Source organism: Manduca sexta, chromosome 25, assembly GCF_014839805.1.
Source record: "Manduca sexta isolate Smith_Timp_Sample1 chromosome 25, JHU_Msex_v1.0, whole genome shotgun sequence".
In the NCBI taxonomy this organism is placed as follows: domain Eukaryota; kingdom Metazoa; phylum Arthropoda; class Insecta; order Lepidoptera; family Sphingidae; genus Manduca; species Manduca sexta.
Genome location: NC_051139.1, coordinates 5705511 through 5725123, shown reverse-complemented (window position 1 = coordinate 5725123; position 19613 = coordinate 5705511). Strand labels below are relative to the sequence as shown.

Genomic DNA, 19613 nt, shown 5'->3' with positions numbered 1-19613 from the left:
TTGGAATCCGGATCAGGGCTTGTTGAGACGATAACAACGAGGACTCGGAAAGAATGTGCCGCTCGAATATTTAATTTGAGAGAATATTTCAGTTTTGTATATATATTTGGTATCAATATTGTACTAATCGCGTTTAGATTTCTTTTCAATTGAACGATTTGTTTACATATGACGTCACTGAATAATCATAATATTAATTTATTGCAAACAGTAATGAGATCTAAAACAAATACATTCAATTTGCATGGAAAATAGTCACACTATAAATTTTAACAAAATTATCAAACACATAAATTATAGTAATTTTCTAAGAACTCTATCTTTTACGGTTATTGCAGCTATTCTACAAAACTAAGATCACAACCGGTAAAATTGATTTACAACTACACTATAAACTCTTCTCTATTATAAATATTCAGCCAAATTACACAAAAACATTATAAAATGTAGCCTATGTGTTATTCTGATGTATAACCAATTGTAGCCTATGTGTTATACTGTAAGTTTCATCCAAATCCGTTCATTAGTTTTTTCGTGAAAGAGTTACAAACCTACATAAATACATACATACATCCTTACATCCATCCTTACACACTTTCGCATTTACAAAATTAGTAGGATTGGTTTATATAGAATAACAAATTAAAACGAGCGTAATACTCGTGTATTACATCAACTTGTGTTTCATAAATTAGTAACTTAAATCTTAATGAAAAGCGTGCAAAATAAACAGCTACGTTTAAAACCGACTTAACTGCCTTCATCCGACGAAACTAATGGTTTGTGAAATTTGCAACCTTTTGAGTGCTACGGCTACAAGCGAGCTACGGCGTAGCACTCGTAGCCGTAGCACTTTAAGAGGGGTTACATCGGGTTTCTCGAAATAGTAATGAACGATCGTTAACGTTTCTGAATCACTTACCTACATGTGTAACCTTCACGTAATAATAAAAGTAAATTGACTATAAACAGCGCAAACTATTTGCGCTAATGTACATACTGGTATGTCGGAAAGTATAATAAAATAAAGCTGTTTAAATTCTTTCGACGATACGTAGCTATTTTTAGTTACAGAAATTAACATAAAAATCAATGGGTTAGGTCGACTATGGCTCATTCTATAAATCAATTACAAACATATCGCATTATATAATACACATATAATATACAGCATATCGCATTGTGTAATACACCTAATCCATTAACATATAGTATTATTCCCACACACACACACACACCCTTCCACACGTACGCCTTTATCCCCGAAGAGCAGTCGTACCGTAACACAACTACATTAGCGAAGCAGCAATATTATTATTAATTATTTATAATTATTATACTGTAATGTTCAGAATATACATAATTGGTTGAAAGGCTAATTGACTCAAGCGACATTTTTTTTCAAAAAAAATTAACTAGTTTAAAAAAACATAGAAAAGTGCCGATTTCAAATATGTATGAAACTGTCAATTAGCTAATATATATCTTAACGAATGCGGTACCAGAATATACCAGGTAATGTCTTCTAGCATTAAGGCACGAAGTAAAAACTAAATGTAAAAATCTTAATAAACTCCGAGGATTTGGCACACAGTCCGAAACGTAAACCTCTGACGCCGCACCACTTCGCTCCAAACAACTCTCACCTATCGTGTCAAATCTCATTCGGATTTCGTAATTTGCATGAGCACACACAGAACCTCTCTTTAATCCCATTTGAGTCACGTGTTTCGCAGTTGTAATTAACATGGCAATGCAGTGCGCGGTAATGCCGTTCTCATTTGGAGTAAAGATGACTAGATAAAACTAGTGGTTAGTTAAATTAGTGTTGATGAACTACTTTTGTATTCATTTAAGCATGTCTATTGAAGTCTTTTAGAACGGGTATGGCAGATTGACCTCACTGCACCTGAGTGAGTGGAGTGGAGTCCAAATAGAATGATTACTCGACAATTGACATAATTATGGCGGCCTTTTTGAATTGGATATAAGAGAATCTCAGTACGCGACACATTTACATGGTCCACTATGGTCGGTCTAACCCATTGTATGCGGTGGTTGCTATCAGTATCTGGGCAGATACAAAATATATCCTACCAGCAGCAGTAGCAGTCATATAAATAATGTAAAATTATTGCGAGGCTTACGAACTGTTTATTAATTATATTCTTATTTTTCGTAAATTATGACGTTCGTATTGGGAAAACTTATTGAATTTACTTTGTTGTTATTTTAACTGTTCATATATTTACGAGCGGTTTAATAGATTTACAAGTTATTTTTAAAGCAGTTATGTCATTAGTTTCAAACTTTCTTTAGTACATCGGATGCAGGTGAACTACCTTCATACAATCAATCTTTGAACGTCAAATTGCCCCTTAAGTGATTAAATTGAGAGCGAGCTCTGAGCTTGTTAAAGGAGGCCTTCCACGAGAATTTCATATAGTTTTCATGGTTCGAGCGTCTGTTTTAAATCTTTGCTTTTATTAATATACCAATGAATTTAAATACCGCCCTGTTTTTGAGATGTCTTATGCTATAAATTATATTGTTTCCTTAAATAGAGCAGATAATTATACTAATTATACTATAAACGGAATTACCAATATCTACGAGAAACCATAACAGAATGTAAAGGTAACAAAAACGTTTTTGCAATATGATGTGATTTTCATTAATGGTGATTTTTCGTCTGATTCTATTTTTACACATGCGTCTATTTGTTATTTAATTGCTTATGATATTATGTTAAGTACACATCAAACTAAAATGAATAATTTATTTATTTTAAAACATAAATAATTTCCGTTTTATTATTTTATTTTCAAAATGTTAGTGTGTCACAACAAAAACAATATAAATTGGATGAGATTTAAAGATACATCCCGGGTTATCGTGGTGTATGAGCGGCGGTTTATGTAACTGCCACTGGCTTTGTCTCTCGTTTTAATGCCGTATAATTTACATAATAACTCCCATGTTCCTCATCTTAGCTTTGGCTGTATCTTATTTCTCACTGTTTTACTGCTCACCGGGTAATTTCGTTTTGATGTCGTTTACGAGATTCTTAAGGGTTAAATTTACGTATTGTATTTGTTGCGAAAATTTTAGTAGGATATAAAGTATTTTATACAAGATTTTTGTGTTTAATTTATTTCTTAATAATAAAATAGTATAGTAGTAACTTTATCTACGTAGAGAAGAATGTTCGAAACAATGCTTCATTTGAAAATTTTCTTCTCATATTTTATCACAAGTAATATTGACAAATGTAAAAACACTTCATACGAAAATACACGAAGATACAAATTCTTCAAAATCAATTCTACGTTCCCACAACACTTAAATGTATTTCAAAGACAATAAACAAAAACATATTTCATTTTTACATCTAAAGTTAAAAGCATTCACATATTCAACCATCCGTAAAGATCACGTTTCTGAACATACGTAGGAGTGTCAGGGGTACTTTGACCTCATCAATGCAGCCTACATAGGTTGACTCTTAAGAGAATGAACATGTTTTGTGATATATCTTGAGTAAAGGAGCGTATTCTCCGAGTTTAATGCCCGTTTGATGTGTCTTAGAAAATAAAGCTTCTTTGTTTGATATGAATTTGATGTTACATTACTCCGGACACGTGCTTAGGTAAAAGCATTACGTTGCATATTATACATAGGTACTTGAGTGCTTCATTTATTATCAACAGGTTTCTAAGTAACAGTTGTAAAAAAAAATCCAAAAGGGAACATGACGCGTCTTATAGGTACTAATAATATGAATAAATGCAGTCTAGAAATCGTTCTAATGATAATTAGATTTTACACAAATTACGCAAGGGAAGCCCCTAGGAATCGGGTTTTATAGATCTTTCGCCACAGGTAAGTATACAGGTTATACTTTTACAAATACTGATATAAAATTTGCACACATATTGATACCTTTGTCGTGACATCGAATTCGGAAATAGACCATCGCGGTCTCGTAGACACAAATAAAAAGTTAAGAAATATTTTACAAAGAAAGATTTTTAAGGTGATGTTTTCTTGCCACCCATAGACCATAGAAAGTTGTTTTTAGTCAAACGTATATGGTCTGGCACAGTAATGCTAATAATTAAAATTATGATAATGAATAAAATAAAAGAAAGATTTCAATCCATTTTAAAATTGGTGTTAATTCGTAATCAGTTGTTAACTTATATTAAAAAAAAAATAAGTAGAAGATATTTCAAATTCATTAAAAATAAATAATATGGTGTATAACACAATCAGGATAAATTAACAAGCCAATGACCATAGTATTACCGTGGAACTGATGTTAAATTCAATTAACCGTCATAGCGTTATAGTAAATAACACTAATTATTACAATTATATTGAATTATATTCATAATTTTCAAACAAAAACTTTAAAATGGCATAATATTTCATAAAGCATTTAAACAATGTTAATGAAAATGACACGGAAAACTGGATTTAGTAGCTTGTTTTACCTTACTGAAGAGGGAAATGAGTTTCCGACTTAAAACATTTCTTGCAAATTGCGCTGTATTTTACTTACATTATAAACATTTGCCTCTTTAAATTACTTTATTTTTTGTTTTTGACCTTAAAGTTTTGATGGACGATCTTAAGTACTAAAGTTTAATAGCTATATAAACATATTTATGACACAATAAACAAATTGCCCAAGTTCTGTTTATATTTAAAAGCTACGTTTACTTGCGAGAATGTTGGTAATAAATTACTATATAGCCAAGAAACGATAAAGGGGGACTTGAATTGAATGGTTTCTTAGATACTATCGGCAATAGTACATGCATACGTATTAGATACTGTTCTGCTGCTATCTGTCTTTATTGTACTTTAATGTGGGGTTAACGCAACACTTTCAAACATGTCGCCAAAAAGTCATGACAGTCTTTCCGCCCGCCTGAGAGTGGTAAATATTGTAAAAAAATAACTCATTAAAATAAAACTGCTCTGCTGTTCACTGTTTTTATATTATAACTTTCTTCCGACGTTTTGAAGACTTTGCAGCCTTCGTGGTCACGCGATAAAATTCGCATAATAGTTTCATTTTATTTGAAACTTTTTAACATTCGCGTTAACATAAGAAAACACAATAACTAATTGATAAAGTATTTAATTCAGGATAAAAACACGTAAAATTTTATCAACAAATGATTCATGTACAGACATAAAGCCCGAAGAACGAAATGTTCCTACCGGAACGTCATCTTATAACCACAAAACGGTATGAAACGTCTGATATTTAGTTGAGCGCGGACATGCCATTTATCATGATTTAGGTACATTTTGCTCAAGATGCCATCGACCGGACTCTTAGATATTGGTTCATCGTCTGCATAATAAATTAGATCAATACCCTAACATCGTTGGCTTCGCGTCTTGTTTATTATAAAGCTTCTGTTGAGCTCATCGTCGCGACGAGGGTGTCGTCCATCTTTAATCAAAATAGCCTATACTAACTCATTTTTTATTGAGAATTTATAATAACTAGTGATGAGATTGAAATAGAGGAAATAAAAAGCGAAACAGGTATATAGAGCGGGTGTTTTACAATGAACCGATTTGTTCTATGTTACAAGCCGGATATTGAATATGAAATAAATTTTAAAAGTTATATTCGCAATTTTAAGAGTTAAAATTTTCATGGAATAATTACATAATATATATCAGCCTACCCTCGTAATCTCCACTATTGTACCTTAGACCAGCTTTGTAGATTAATAGTAGTCTATCTCTTGTTCTGTGGATAGACCTTTTGACAACAGTAAAATCTTAGAAGTAAAATATAAGAGTATAAGGAACAAAGAAATTACTAATATGTTGCTGGTGGTAGAACACGAGCTGTTAAAACCAAACATAGTGGCTCACATGTGTCGTGTTCCATAGTCAGCCTGTGATATATCTGGTTTAAATAGGCCGGCATAATTGTGTCGACTGGCGAAGAGTAATCATCTCTCACCAGTTGAAATTCTATCTAAACCCTACTCCACGTCCTTATTATTAGGTGCAGTAGAGTTATTTTTTCCATGCCCGTATGAAAAAAAGAAACAATATATGAAAAATGTAACTAAAACATATAAGAACCGTGTTAACATATCGGTTTGTTCGTTCAGAATACAGTTGAATTCATGCTGTAATAGTGGATGGAAAATTGCAGCGATTTATTTTACAAACAAAAGCTATATAATAAAGTATGTCGGCATTTTATTCACGGGGTTTAACTCGGAAGTGTTAAAATACTAGCGCGTAATATAGTTTATTGTAACCCGCTTACGTTTGTGCTACTCCCCCGACGCGAAGGGGATGTCTCTTTCAGGTTTTGTAGGATTTTATTTATAAAATACCCCGATTACTTACCGTAGTCGCTCCACTACGAATACATTTAAATATATCTGCCCGTTTCCATTTTGTTACTTACAATAATGTTTTTCCTGCGTTGAGCCAAACGGTATAAGAGTTACAGACCGTCAAACATAGTGTCGAACTGTTTGGTTATATGAGACAATGTAGAAATTTGTTTTATTAACATTTTTGAATTATGAATCGATTTTTATAAATATCAAATTTTGCCAAAGCAAAAATGTCTTTGTTCCTCATTAAAAACCTTTATTTCTCTGACGAATAACTTCCTTAACTTTTGTTTATATCCGGTTACACGCCGCCATAATTGTTTCGACTGGTGAGGAATAGTGATCTCTCATCAGTCGACACTCTATTTAGATACCAGACCGATTACAATCAGGTGGGTCACTTCGTCGTGCCACTAGAAAACAAAAGAACAACCAAAAAAAACTACCTTCTGACCTATCGTTATGTATAAAAGTAATAATACTTCTACTGCTGGTCACATACCTCTACTACTAAATTGAAGCCTTGATTCACCACGCTGGTCTACGAGTTAGAAAGACAAAGAACTAATATTATATTTTTAATTTCAGGTACTGTCAACTTAACATCTTGAACTAAACCCATTAAGCCATTATTATTCACGGCGGGAATGTAAGTTATTCGATTAATTATTTCAATTCTCACTCCAACGGCAAGTGACACTTGTTACTTGTCTTATTTCATCGCATTCGCTCATAACTTATTCATGCATACTCGCTGATATTTTACGTTATTAGGCGCAACTAATGTGCTTTATTTGAGAAATAGAAATTCGTTGTACGCTGTCTTTAAGGGAACAAAATATTTAGATTTTCAACTGATAAGTCTACGGGTGTAACTGTGTTTAATTAATTCTTTGGACAGTGGAACTACGATTTTTTAGGATGAATAGGGTCAAAATTATTAAATTATGTGGAATGGAAAATGTATTCACACGTCATGATTAACATATGCTGCGCGTGAATTTTTTTTTTAATTAAGTTTATTAAATATTACATGTATATCACGTGTTTTATGTAAAATTATATAAAGAAATTTTCGTGTCTTACCTACGTTTTTAAATTTCAAATAAGAAACATTGCAAATTCTAAATAGTCTACACCGATACGTGATATATTAAATGGAGCGCATAAAAACCGACGATTTAAACAAAGTGTTTAGTGAAAAAAAATCACAACATTGTGTTGTAATTCAATAACATTTAGACGTCACGGTGAATTTATCGTGCAAAATAAAAACCCAAAAAGAATTTTGCAACCCTAACGCAATTTAAAAATATATTTTCTTACGGATTACAAAAGGTTTTATTATTTCAAGCCTTTTAGGATGATAATTTATTTATCTTTTATTTAATCGTTTTTGCGAGCGCTTTTTAAATGAGATTTAGTGTTTTTTACGATTATATTTGTAAGCCCTCGCGAAATAGGTTAACGACATTTTTGTGCGACGACTTTCCAGCTTAGAGTACGTACAAAACGGTCTCGGAATTCATATTGACAGTGGCAAGATTTGCCTAGTTTCCGTACATAGTTCAAGTATTTGCCTAGCTCAGCTTGGTTCAGTATTTCTTAGCTTAGGCTCAGGACCAATTTGATGGCTATAGTAAATGTTTATACACGTTAACTAGTTATTGGACGACAGAGGTAGTTCGTGAATAAACTGTGATGTGTGCATACAACGTGTGAATTTAGTCCCAGCGTGCAGCATCATTTTCACGTAGTATATACATGTGTGCATGTTATGTTTGTATTTATTTGCGCATGTACAACGATGAGGGTTATTGTTCAAAGCCGTTGATGTAAAGGCGGGTCGGCGGCCGGCTTTAAACCCCGACAGTGATAAACGTTTCATTTATTCTGGAGTATGCACGTTACCGTACTTTCAAATCTGCCGACCGAATTTATTTCATTGTGTAATTATTTGCGTCTGTTTTGTGATTTTTATCCGTGGAAAATGGAATTGGAAATAATATTTATAGTCAACGGTTTAGACTTATAGATTGTATGAGTAATGAAGTTGTCTTTTCCATTTAAATCTGAACATTATCAACACAGTTTACCTGAATCGAACTCATAAAGGTCGTGTAATAGCTGACTAATAGCCCGCTATGACTTTTTTTAAAACATATGTTGTGAAGGTCGACTGACGAGAGATGATTACCCCTCGACAGTCGACAAAATTATTAAGCCTGTTGGAATCGGATATATACAGGCTGATCCCGGAACGCGACACACTCACGAGGGCCACTATGGCGGGTTTCAACACTTTGTGTACGGTGGTCGCTATAAGGGCGGATATAAAATATATCCTTCCACGAGCAAAACAGAGGAAGTCGGTTTTTAGATCAACTTTACATTCATAGTAGTATACGAATGAAAGACCGTGTTCCAATTTTTTTTTAATACTCTGCTTGAAAATGTTGCCTTCCAAATTATTAAGTTGCCGGATGTTAATGGCAGCGCTTTTATTTATTTGACATTAAATTTCCCATTTAATTAAAATGATTTAAACATTCCACTTTATTACTATTTTTAATGTAAACTTTTGGTGTGTCAGTGACCTTATAATTGCTACGAGAGTAGGTTAGCGAGAATTCCGAAGTTTGTTAATTATGCAATTTGGTGAATTAACTGATGTTATTAAAATTCCGTTGTTATATTAATTTATCGCTTCATTTTGATACTATTTATAATCTCGGACTTTGTACTGCAAGGTTTTCTTTTTGTTATTCCATGGCAGGCACTCAAAATGTATTTCAATCTAAAAACACATTGATTATTCCATTGACTATTCTATTTCATGGATTTATTTCCTATATTATATATTCATCAACCATCACATTGCGAGATAACAATATCCTTGGCTGAGTTTGGATGCAATAGTTTCGTTGCTGACCTTCCCTTCAAGAATGGGGTGAGAGCTTATGCTTATAATAAAATTATAAAACTTCAAGACTACATTTATTGTGGACTAGAGTATAATTTTCGTTCTCATACTCCAATATTTTGGCGGATTTGTTAGCTAGTTGTCAGCTGCTAAGTTATAATCAATTCCTATATTTGAGATTCCATGTTCATAATTTATTTATTATAATATGATCCCCGTTGTTACTAAATAAGCTAAATAGTACGAAGAAAAATGCATGGATATACTAGTCAGTCTCATTACAAAGCAAAATACCACTCCACCTGAAAAACAGTCTACAATATTTCAAACTCGCTGTTACAAAGTAACGTAATGAAAACGTATTTTATTTGACACTTTTTTCATTAACATGGAAAATTTAAGTGGCTGTAAACAGTGTGCGAATAGCTAGAATAAAGCGGGCGAGCGGTGCGAGTAGTCGCGAGGGACGAATGTAGTACGCTCGATCGCCGTTCAAAATTTATTTCTATTGTTTACAGATCGAGTGGGGCGAAAGTTATTCTAAATCAGTTCGAGTTAGCGAATTTTCCAAACATTTTCAATGTGAACAACAATAATTCTCAATGGAATCGTTTGGATGCTGTATTTTAATATCTCTCTCGCGAAATACAGGCGTGGTTTAATAGAAATTATAATCTTTGTAAGTGAATTTTGGCATTAGTTTTAGTTCGATAAAATCTTCGGATTAGCACCTTTGAAATTATTAAACATGCTAAGTGAATTGATATAATCCAGAGCACTTATACGCACTCAGTAATTTATAAAATAATTTCTATAAGGCAAGCCAACATTGGCGCTTTTAATATTAATTGAAAATTCTAATTCACAAAGTAAAGCTTTTGTCTATTAAATACGAAGGTAACCCGTTAATAAATAGATTTAAAAAATACATTCAAATCAGCCTAAACCTAAAATGAAGTACTCATTAACCAATAATACTACTAACATACAAATACTTCCAATGTCAAGAAAATACACAACATTTTACACAAATGTGAAAAGTTAAATTCCCGCCACGACAATTCCTACAATAAAATTAATAACGGAAAGGATTAGGCGTCTCTATAAATACTGATTCGCGTATAATTATATATATATCTCTCGCTACAAATTCTTTGATTCCAGTCACGTATTTTGTGACCTCCGAACCTTCCGACTCAAATAACAACTGTGACCAAACTTACCCCGATTGATCGAGTAATAAGGATTAGTGCGTTCCGTTTGTTTATCTTCTTATTATATAAGCTATGTTGTGTTGGAATTAACTTACGGAATGCCTTTGTGGTAAATGATTCGACCCTCCTATTAATTCAGCTCACATTAAGATCTTGATATCGTTTGTCTTGTGAAAGGGTTAATTACCTTTGGTAAGCCCACGAGATAGTCTATTTTGTTTTTAATTTCTTGGTGTGACTGTATTGCTTATAATTAACGTGTTTTTATTGTTGTTATTATCGTTAGAGGGTTGCCTTCGGTCTGTCAAACGCTCAGTGTATTTATAGCAAAAAGTTTCACAAATACCCTCATAAAAATATTTTTATATCAATAGTATTGATCACAATTTTCAATTCTACCCTCTAAGCGATCATAATATTATAATTTAATTATTAAAAAAGTTGTGTTTCTTCACGGTCGTCGAAAACCCTTTTGCTAAGGTATGTAATCACCATGTTTATGTAGAATGTTGCATATTTTTGCGAAATCTTTTTGCTCATGAAACCACTTAGTGAAACGCGAAACCCAAATCCATATTAATACCTCTCTAAATCCATCCATTTGCCATTCGGAAGAACTCTTAGCAGCCTTTATTGCGTTCCAAGTAAATATTCGCAGCGTTCGACAAAAAATGGATTAAGGTACGCCACGTACGTTATGATGGCACCTGATCCTTTAATTTAGTAAAATTTCTATGTGTTGCCTGACCAGGAAAATAAGAAACCTGCTTTGGTGAAGCTAATTTTGCCTTTTGATTTTACAGTTAACGTAGCCTAGAAATTGGTTCAATATTTTACCACAAATAGCTAGGTTTTTTATTTTCCCGATAAAGGTATGTAAACGAACATTTAGCCATTTCCCAGTAGTAATACTGACATTTCGCTTTGTTAGCGTTACCATCCCACGCAAAATTATGTACACACTATTGATTTTCAAGTTAGTAATTAAAGCATCGAGGTTTGTTATTCCCCAATGTTTATTTAATTTCAAATAATGGTTTCGAAATACACTTTAAATTTGTGACCAAAATTAATTGAATTAAATGTAGCTTTTATTAGTAGCCATCCCTGTGTACATAAATACGAATAGGTATATGTACACTTATAAGGTATAAAAGTATTAATTTACAGCAATACATCGCGAGTTATTCGAAGCGGATTAGAATCTGTGATTCTAGTCCGCTGGCTTGGGATTAGAATTTTGGATTATAGTCTATATGAATATGTAGGTATTACAGAATTTTACCGCACTAACACCTATATTTATAGTAGTTCGTGCCGCATTAGGCATTAGCTGTATGGTGTTATGTTTTACTCGAAAATGGGCATCCAATCTCCACACGAACTATTAAAACGCCTATTTCGAACAAAAGGAACATTTACCGTTGAATTAGAACTTGTATATTAATGTCAGATCGGTGCTGTATATCATTTTGTTTATTATTAAGGAACTAGTATCAGGCCAGGTTCATCGCGGTGATACTATGAACTTCAGAAAAGCAAATATATTTGAGAGAGATCTCGTTTTAATGACCTTAGTCATCTTTTATTTCGTCCTCAATTTCTCGGTAAGTATAAAAGTGTTAATGAACATTATATCTATATATATAAGCTACGAGTTCATTTGATTTTTTTTATATGTTACAAATAATTTATTAACTGTTATAGTGATTTGAAAATTAAAAATATTTTCATGCTAATTTCAGCAAAAAGAACTATGATAACTTACAGTGGCGAAGGGTGAAATTTCCAAAAGGGAACCCGACGCAATATACCGTGATTTTATAATTGTTTTGGAATCAAAATGAGGTTACTTAGAATTATTTGTAGGACAAAAAAAAGTAGTGAATTAATTGTACTGAAGATAATTAAAAAAAAAAAAAAAATTATATTATTTTTCACTCGTTAGAGTTTGATAATGATAGATAACAACGTTGCATTTATTATTCATAGTTACAAATGACACGATCGGTGTCGTAGTGATCGTAGTAGTCCGTAAGATTTAGTTGCATTACCACGAGTTTTCATTTATTTTAATGATTATAAAACATATTTTTATTTTATTGGTATTTTTTTAAACTCTAATTGATATGGAATTAAAAATTTTCGGTTCCAAGACGACTATTAAATCACAGTGTATATACATATGTTCTTATATGCATGAATGCAGTCTGCAAATCGTTCTAATGATAATTTGATTTTTAGACGATAACGGGAGGGAAGCCGACAGGAATCGGGTTATATGGACTCTTCGCCATTTATAACTTATATTCAAGTCACTGGGGTATGACTATAAGTAGAAAAAGGTGTTGTTTATATTGAGATATGCAATAAAGAACACGTAACGTGACGTAAGTGACGGAAAGCAGGTGAACACGACACGCAGATTCAATTGTCTTACGCCGTAGACAGTGAAGGATTACCTTAATTTTGCGATACCTCCTACGCAACTGTATTATAATATTGCACGATATGTATATTATTACATTCGTTTTTGTTTTGAATTATGTATTATGAAGGTAAATTCGCTTCTTTTACACTCAACTCTTGTCACTTGACATTCAAATAATGACCGGTGATAGGTCTCTCATTTATGAGAGTCTTGGGTAGGTACCACCGTAATGTCTATTTCTGCCGCCAAGCAGCAGTGTGTAGTCATTGCTGTGTACCGGTTTGAATAAAATTGTAGCCAGTGTAACTACTGGAAATAATTAGACTTAACATCTCATATTTTAGGATGGTGAGTGCAGTGGAATACCAAACAATTCTTTGAAATTCAAGGTGCTGGATGGTGTTTCTACTGTTTATGGGCGGTCATATATTATGTGAACGCAAGGCGTCGCAAACAAGATATGTCACTTATTAAAAACATAAAATTTTCCAAAACAGCAAACATTACAGGTTAATAACACTAAAAACCGACGCGAGCGTATTCTTGAAGTTTTGAGACGTTCAGTTCAGCGAATTCCCAATATAGAACGTATCGTAATGCGGTACAAACAGACCAGTAGTTTTCTCTTTGACACAGTGTTAGTACGTGCCACATATTCGGTGTAAATTCAACGGCAGATGGTGCCCCAGTCTCTCGAATAAGGATGAGTGTCTCGAAACTTGGTTATTAGAATTAAATTTGTTGCGAAAAAGAGCTTATATTTTATTTTATTCTTTTATCACGTTGTGGTTTACCGAAAGGCAATTTGAAATGAAAATGATCTCATCGGGTATAATTTCAGATTGAAATTATAGAAATATTATATTTTGAATAACGACTTTTGTATGAAAGATTTCATTGTAATAATAAAGAGTATTGTTTCACTGCTTAAATGAATATGCTTTTCTGTGCCATTTTCGCTTGAAATTTTATTAATATCACGTTACCCATTTTTTTTTATCCTCTTTCGACAAATTTCAAATACGGAATAGGAGTATAAAACAAAAAGTAAATTTTTAAACTATATTATCTGTATTCATTATAAAACATTTATGTCATAAAAAGCTGTGATAAAATAACTCAACCGAATGTAATTTCGCACTAAGCCCAGTCAAACAGATACTAATTACTGTTTTAGAAACTAATTACCTAACTATTCAAGCAGGCAGTCGCTAATATAAAATTAAAAGGGTAAATAATTTCATTTCACTAAATAACCAGCGTACGTACAAGAACCATTCCACAAAGCAGGAGAGTTTTCAGTATATTAAATTAAATATGTGGGTATAAAATACATTATCATCGGCAATACTACTGGTTAGGTTGGAAGCCAACCGCAGAGCCGCATTCACAAAATTCTTTTGCGGTCAGTTCGAAGTTTGCAGTTTAAGTGGTTCAAATAAGCTAAAACTCGGTGGTCCACCGCTACTTATATTTCAGGTACTTAAACGAATTTATTTAGAAACATATTTAATATGGTATTTACTGTACATGGTTAGGACATTTGTGAATGTCGTTTGTGAACGATTTGAATGCTTAAATATAAAAAGTTATTTCGAATTTATTAAGCGCTCAAGAAGTGTTCGATTTATGTAATTATGTTATAATTAGAAATGTAACATCTGTGTTCTGTAGCGACATGTGTTTATGACAGATAGTTCATATTGCAATATACGATTCAGAGCTTGGACTAATTATATTTTTAATGAAACGAAGAAGGTTGTAAATGGAGTGTCTTTTGTCTTGGTGTAATAAATCTTAACCGCTTAGTCCTAATAATAAAATACTGATTGTTAAATATTACTATCTCCCGTACCTAACGAAGCACCATAATTACCACTAGGCAAATAAATACCCACACCACAAAAATACCAGCATGCTATATTTTTTTTGTGATGTGATATATCTAGTATCTTATACGATCCGAACAACAATCTGTGAATAATCAGGGATTCACACAAACTATAAGTGCAGTACATATTATCACGATACATGAAATTTCCGATGAACGGTTCTTTACTGGCCAGCATGGTCGCAAAAAAATATCGTTCGAATATTAAGCAGACTTTTTGTTAAAAGCTTTCTGCTTTATTCGTTTTTGATTTCGTTGTAATTAGATATTTAAATTAATTATGACCGAAAATAACTCTTTGATCTGTAAAATGCTTTGAACAATTTAACAGAATATTTCGGCGGAATCGATTAGACTAATCTTCATAATTAAGTTTTAGCCGGGAAAGTAGACTGTGGCATTAACTGAGTGGATCTTTAGCCAATTGGAATTTTATTAAATAAAATTTTCGGAGCGTCTTTTTATATTAGTTTAATTCACCTTTTTATTAATTCTATTTTTGGAATACCTACAGTTTAAATTTATTTTAATTCTGTCGGAGAAATAATGAAATTATGAATTTTGTTATATGTTCCGAAATAAATAAAAATTATAAAAAAGGCTGCCTAGGTGGCGCAGTTGTGCTACATGCGCAGTACGACAGCGCTCTGAGGTTCTAGGTTCGAATCCCGGGTCGGGCAAAGTGATATTCGGGATTTTCTGCTCAGTATCAGCCCGGAGTCTGGAATTTGTGCCTGATATGTCAAAAGGGATTGCCCCCTATCACATCATGGAACGAAACACACTTGGCGAAAAATGGGTGCCCTGGTTGCGCCTTTGCATACCCCTTCGGGGATAAATGCGTGATTTTGTGTGTGTATAACAAAATGTTAACATAATTTAATTTTAAAAGCTTGACGCATGAAACATTTTTATAAAAGGCACGTTATTTAATTCATTTTTATATTATATGCACATGAGGATAAACAGATAAATCTATACCAAACTATTATCAAGTCTAATAGTCATGGGGAATATTTTAGTTCTTATCGTCATCACCTAATTTGATTAATTACATCATACATTACGATCAAAGATATGATATCCATTTTATCTACCAAAACCAAAGACATTTGAAAACACCTTAAGAATACACATTGAAAAGAATAAGAACATAAATTTTTAAGACAGTAATTTTCATCTAATTTGAACTATATGAATAAGAAAAACTAAACTTTTCTTTTAAATATTAATTACATACCTTGTCTATTAAAAATATTCCTTTACTAAAAATAACGTCTGTTCATAAATATGTATTATAAGAAGCCATTCAAATGCATTTTATTACTATTTACTATTTATGACTAATAGTAGTCATTTAGAAATATGTATTATACGCTTTGCAATTCCAATGCACTTTATTACCATAACAATCATTAATCACGACTACAAATTGTATATTGTCCATTAATTTTCCTAAGTCCGGTATTTAGGCAGGCGGTGATTAGTAACCAAGAGACCGGCATTCTGCGGGTCACCTGCGGCATCATCGGAATGTCTCCCGAGACCGTAGCATGCGACCTCACGCATCTCCAAAATATATCATTACTGAACTATTATAGACATCAATAATGCTCATAGAACTTCATTGAACAGTGAAGGAGGCAAACCCAACCCTGTCTTAAATCTATCTGTTGAGTTTTAGCATACTTTATCACTTACAAGTGATAATTCAGAAGATGTAGATATAAATACCTAATACTACATACAACATTTTTTTTATACCCCCAAGGCAAAATGAGCCCACTGCACATGATGGTTAGTGGAGTGGCGTACAATAGAATGTCGACTGACGAGTGATGATTACCCCTTGGCAGTGGACTTAATTATGCCGGCCTGTTACAACTGGATATACACAGGCTGATCCCGAAACGCGACACACTTATATAGGCCACTACGGCCGGTTTTAACACCTTTTGTACGGTGGTTAATCTCCGAGCGGATATAATATTCTACCGCCAGTAATTTTTTATTTACTCACCTTTAATTTAGAAATGTATGTATTGTATTACAAAATTGGGTTAAAATTTCTAGTAACCCTCGTATTAGTAACACTGTAAATGTTGACCGAAGTGTAGTTTTGAAAATTTCATGAAGTAAGAACGTACAGGCGTCTGCATAACATAGAAGTCCAATAAAACTAACAACTCCAAAAGGTACAAAGTTGATACCACGCGATCTGGTAACGTAATAAAATACTTTTAAATCAAAATGGAGTATTTTCAAATGCGTGGAATATTTATATTTTTCCAAGAAGGAAGCGGCACATAATTTATCCCTCATGCATAATTTACATCTTTTAAATGTTTCATTGTTTTCTTCGCCAAGTTAAGAGTATTTGCGAGCGTGGAAAAAATATAAAATTGTGTTTTCTTTTTCTCCTTGCGCAACGATGCAGTTATTATCGAAGTATCTTAGCTGATGGGATACTGGCAAGCTAGACGTTGCAACTACATTGTGTTACTACTGTTTAAGGCGGTCGTATCATTAAGACCAGGTAATCAGCACGATTGTCTCATTCAAGTGCAATAAAAAAGAAACTAGTTCAACCATGAGGCAAATAAAAGCATTATACCTACAATCATGTAATTATTTCGTACGAAATCTATCATTGTTATTAAATTATTTTCCAAGATATGTAATAAAAAATACATTTGGCTAAATACGAATTCGTTTTACCTTGATAGAGGGTTTTAGAAGCCTTTAAGCGAGACAAAGAATCCTTATGAAATAAAGATTAATACTTCGATATTGATGTCTAGTTAATCCCCACGTTCCAGATATGTAGGGGTTTGTAGACCTCCCGTTCAAACATCGTATGCATAATACGTAAACTCGGTGGAATTTCAGCTCAGCGAATATAAAGTTACGACATCAGAGCGAGTTATATCGCCTTAAAGTCTGATTGAGCGTCTTCCGATCGTATATACTTCGCATTTGTTTAGATTATCCCCGAATAATGTCTGAACTAACCAGCTCCGAGGATGGCTCGTATAACTTGTTTATTGTTTGGGATCTCCGAACTCCAGCTACGCGTAAAAAATAAGTGGCGATCTGCTGGTAAATTGAAATTGGTGTTTGTTTTAATAAAACTTTGTTGCTTTGATATTCATTCAAGGACTAGCTTCGAGGACACTGGAGATTGTATCTTTCTTTTCCCAATTATAGTCAAGTAACCCCTGTCCAGCAATGGAGCAAATGTTTTTGTAATAAACTATAAATTATAATACAGGAGTAATATTAATAATTAAAAAAATATTTTCATTCCTATTCTGGGCAAAAATTACAAAGACATTGCTTGTTTTTCGAACGTAATAGACTTTTTCCTCCGATTCTGAATATTCGTTCTATAATAGGATCGTCTTTGTAAATGTTGAGACTTTTTTCTATTTCGATAACATAAAACGGACGGATCTGCGTACACAGGCTAGTTATCTAAAAGTCTATTACCAGACTCCGACATAATGCGTTATTTTTCGAATAAGAAATTGCTGGCAATATAAAAGGTTTTATTCATAACTCTCGAACACTTGTTCACGAGGCATAATCGAAAACACGTTTTAAAGTTTTAAGGCATTATCTTGCCATTGTTACCAAATGGTGGACGATAGCGAATGTGTGAAACGGGGGTGAACTTCATAAATCAAAAAGTTCAGGAAGCGACGACTTTCGGAAGAAACCGACTTGGGAAACAAAGGCAGCTGCTTAAAGAACAACAAAGAAAAGAAATTTAATATTTTTTGCCCTGTAGCTAAGAGATCATTTTTTATTGTTATTTTTTGTAATATAAATTGAAATAAGTAATGAAGGCTGTAACTATGTGTTTTGAACGCGGCCGTAGATATAAGGTTTTACTTATCTGCATTTTTACAAAGATTTGTCGTGCTAAATAAAACTCAGACTAACAAAATGTACTTTGGATAGCAAATTTGACGCTACCGAATTTTTACCCCTTTTTGGGTAGACAGCAATATCGTGTGCCGCCGATAGATCGTGGTGTTTGTCTAAGAGCTTTGTCCCGTGCTGTTTGCGTGGGCTTCCGCGCTCACTGCCCAATCCACCTACTGCTATACAAGCGAAACAAGTTTTATTGGTTACAAATTTGAAATGAAGTCGTAAACTTTATTCATGTTCAAAATATATCGTCTGCAAAGTTTGAATTGTGTAAAAATGATATGAATCCTCGTTTCAATAAAGGCATAGGGCAAATTAATATTATATTTTGCGAAGCGATATTCGGCATTGGTTAAGAACACCCTACCTACCAGAGAAATGTGTATAACTGTTATGACGTGGTACTGGGTATAGGAAAGATAGATATATCAAACCAGCAACCCTCCCTCCCCCCAGCCCTTAATCTCATTGGCTGAAACTTGGACAAATATTAAATTTTCTAATCTGTCTGAATGTCATCAAATGCTAGAATAGAAATAAATATAATGGCTACAGAATACCTACTTATAAATGACAATATACAACCTTTAAAGTACCCAGTGGCTGCAATTAATGGCTATGATACTCGTTACATTAAATAGGTCTTACCTTCGAAGCTTGTAAGCCGCTTAGACATTTACAATTTCAGTATTTAAATTATACAAGAACGAACTTAGAATGTAAACATTAATTTGGTTTTGGAATAAGCAATTTCAGATACAACAATTTCACGAAACGGTAGAATAAGTGCTTAATTTAATAATTTATTGTACCGCCCTCAATACATTCCGCTTTG

The 19613-nt window shown here is 33.1% G+C and overlaps 1 protein-coding gene across 6 annotated transcripts in view; it reads left to right on the top strand.

The window, feature by feature from the left end:
* The window catches only part of LOC115446789 (low-density lipoprotein receptor), a 220601-nt gene that overhangs the window by 54047 nt on the left and 146941 nt on the right, over nucleotides 1–19613 (top strand). The window lies entirely within an intron of this gene.